Here is a 3,539-nt window from a genome sequence, read left to right as displayed (position 1 = left end):
AGGAAGAGAGATACCCCCTCTCCTACTTGTCAGATCTTACTTCAACACTGTTCCGCCTGGCTTCTGACACGAGTTGGCGACCTTAGTTGCTTCTCTTAGGGATCTACATAGGTGGCTACGATGGGGAATCCCACGGCACCTGAGGTCGACGTTGTATCACTCTCAATGGTACTACTAGAGGGCACCCTTGCGAAGCTTGGGGGTTTGCATTAGCGCAGGCTATTGTTAGGAGGTCAGCATAACTTCCTCTGTTACCTTTGCTGGTAGGACTGGGCCGTCATTATCCCAGACTATCTTTGGAAGGCCCCTTATTTTACTTTCTTGTATTTTGGTGTCCGGTCCTCATCACCCGGAGCGGAAATACTTGAAAGCTGTTTGACTGGCTGATATCATTTAGGGACTTTTTAGTGTGTGCTCTATGCTCTTAGTTGGCCTAGCTTTCATTTTTTCTTGAGTCTTTAATTAGAGCTTAATAAAAAATTCAAAGTGGCTGACCGATCGCTTGGACAGTCTCGAAGACTTTGTGGTCTTTCACCACCAAGTTTAGAGCCTTCTCCTAGAAGGTGCAGAGGTAATACTGTTGGTCGGTTCCATTCCACGGTAGTTGACGCATCGGGGATTGATCCTCCCCTCAGGGGCATTAGTGTTCAGGATAGGCTTGGTACTTCCGCAGAACAAGAGAGGAGCACTCCAGTTCTTTCTCGAGTTCTCTTTCAATCGGAAGATAATATAGAGGTAGAAGAACTCCCAGAGTCGTCAGCGACTCTGAATTCTCCCCTACCTTCTAGCCATCTAAACGTATTACAATACATTGGGACTCTGACGCATAGACCATCAAGTCCAGGTCATATTATGCACTTACCATCGATGACCACTACTAGGAGCATGGCTTCTACTATAAGTGCTACAACTATGCATACCCCAACATCTTTACAAGGGGGGGAACTATTTCCATCCCCTCTACATCTTTATTTGTGTATTTTGCTAGCACATCTTTAGTTGGGTCTACCTCCATTCCTTCTATGAGTGGAAATTCCCAAGCCAATGCTTTTAGTTCTGGTTTTTTCCCGTTTGGCACCCATTCACAGGGTATTCTGCCAGTTCATTTCAGTGCCTCCACATCCATGATGGGTGGGTCAGCTTCATTCAAGGGTTTTCCTTTTGGAAGTGGTCATATACCACATTCCAACCCGACGATAGGATCTATGCCTTTTTCCGCTACAGGACAAAGCAGCAATCCCTTTCAAGGTTGGACTAACCCTGCGGTTAATGGCATGGGAACTAGGAATTTGTTTTTCGGTCAACAAGGGAATAGGCCGTACTCCACAGTTAGCACATTTCAAAGTATTCCTCCCTTAGCTTCTGCTTGGAATCCTTATCAAGGGTTATCAACTCCTTATAACCCTTTAGGAGGAAGCTTCGCCGGTTATGGAGGTTTTTTGGCTAGAGTTTGTCAAACTTTGAGTTTTACTGGATCACAAGGTCCACCTTTTGGTTTAGCTAGTTTTGCTGGTTACTTCGGGCAGCCTGGTGCCTTCCAAAATCCAGGCCAATCTTTTCAGAACTTTGGGAGCTCCTCCCAGTCTGGGTGGAATCCCCAAGGTCCTCCTAGGCTTCCTTTCCTGGCAACGTTGAATTTGCCAGATCTCACGAAATTAACAAATGATCCAATCAAATACAATCCGGCCTAGCCTCCGGTCCCAACCAAAATCCCTTCAGACATTCCAAATTTCGAGGGGAAGAGCGGTGAAGACCTGGGCAACCATGTAACCGCATTCCATTTGTGGTGCTCATCAAACTCCTTTATCGATGACTCGGTTAGGTTAAGACTTTTTCAATGCACCTTGACTGGTAATGCAGACAAGTGGTATATAGAGTTGCCAGGGGGCAGCTTTACATCTTTTGCTGACTTAGCTAATATTTTCTTAAATCATTTCTAGTTGCCCATCCGTTATGATGCCGAAACTAAACTTCTGGCCAATTTTTGTTAGGACACGAAAACTCACATTTCTGATAACATTAAGGAATGGAGACAGAGAAAGAGGATCATTAAAGCTGAAATCTCTCCGGAGTACCGTCTTGAATGGTTTTTGAAATCTTTACAACCTGAAATCTCTAAGGATGTCTCTCTGTCCAGAGTCTATTCTGAGGAGCAAGCTATTTTTAGGGCCCAACAATTAGAATTGATTTATTCTCAGTCTGGGATTCTATAAAAAATCTTTCCTGATGCTCCTGGGACTAAGTTTGTGTTGGCATTTTGGCACAGGTGTGGCGCTATGATACAGGTGTTGTCCTTGATGGCAACTCTCTTTGACGACAGATCTCCGTTCAGACTACATAATGAAGACAAATCTCATATACGCAGGTTAATTAAGTCCACGTTGCGTATACACGCAGTCTATCTGCATACTAAGTCACGTATACGCAGGTTAAATATATACGAAGGCGCGTATACACGCAGATATATGAACAGAAAAGGGCGTATATGTCGGGAAGCTTCCCTTTGGTCCGTGGTAGTTAGTCCTCGGTACTTGAGCCTATGTATTTGGACCAAAGTATCTCGACAGACGTGTTGATCCCTAGTTTCTAAGTTGATGGTATTTGATTTCTATGGTTTGGCCCTTGGTATTGAGCAAGGCCTAAGGCTATATAAGGAGAAGAAGATCATTAGGCAAACACATCTTTGAGAAGGCTTGAATATCTGAAAAGAAAGAGATCTGGTATGCAGGTTCTGGGTTGCTTGATCTAAGCTAAGGAGAGATCACTTCGGTTGATGGAAGACTAGATCTAAGGATAGATCGGGATCTAATGATTTGAAATGCACTGTTATGATATGGTTGATTATGCATATTTCTAGATCTGCATACTGACGCAATGTTATGTTCTGGGTCTAACTGATGTCTGGTACAGCTGCAAGTTGAGAGAATTTATTTTTAGATCTGTACGCAGGTTGGCTTCGGTAAAAGCGCGTGTATACGCAGGTTGCTCTCATTGAAGTAGCGTATATATTTTGAAGCTTGATTTTGGGTTTACAGTTGGATCTGACTGTTATTGCAGAGTTCTGTAGTCTGCTCTGTGTTCTGGTAACTGGTGATTGACAGGGGTTCAGTGGTTCAGTAATTCAAAGTTTGATGATGCTAGTATCGGTTGTTTTGTGCTTCAATGATCTGTTGTGAAAGTTGAATGAATTGTGGTCTTCAGATTGTAATGTTGTGCTTTAGGAATATCCAGTCTGAAAATGTATGAAAGGTGGTACCTGAAAGAAAGAAGATTGTAGGCCAGCACCTACGTACTAGTATCTTGGCTAGTACAAGAGCAAAGGGGGTTGGAGCTCCCTTCCAAGGAAGTTTGGAGAACGAGAGAAGGTTGTAGCCTTCTGCAGGTTGTAGCCTGCGTACTGGTATAAGGCTGCACCAGTACAAAAAGATTGTAAACTAAAGTTTCATATTAAAGAAAGATAGAGACGACTTGCAGCAGGTGGTTTTCACCCACATTGGGTTTCCACCTTATATCATGGTGTTCATGTGTGTGGTTTTTGT

Source organism: Pinus tabuliformis, chromosome J, assembly GCF_031772625.1.
Source record: "Pinus tabuliformis cultivar Carrire ecotype Pingquan chromosome J, CPIR1, whole genome shotgun sequence".
Lineage (NCBI taxonomy): Eukaryota > Viridiplantae > Streptophyta > Pinopsida > Pinales > Pinaceae > Pinus > Pinus tabuliformis.
Note: the sequence above shows the minus strand (reverse complement) of the source record.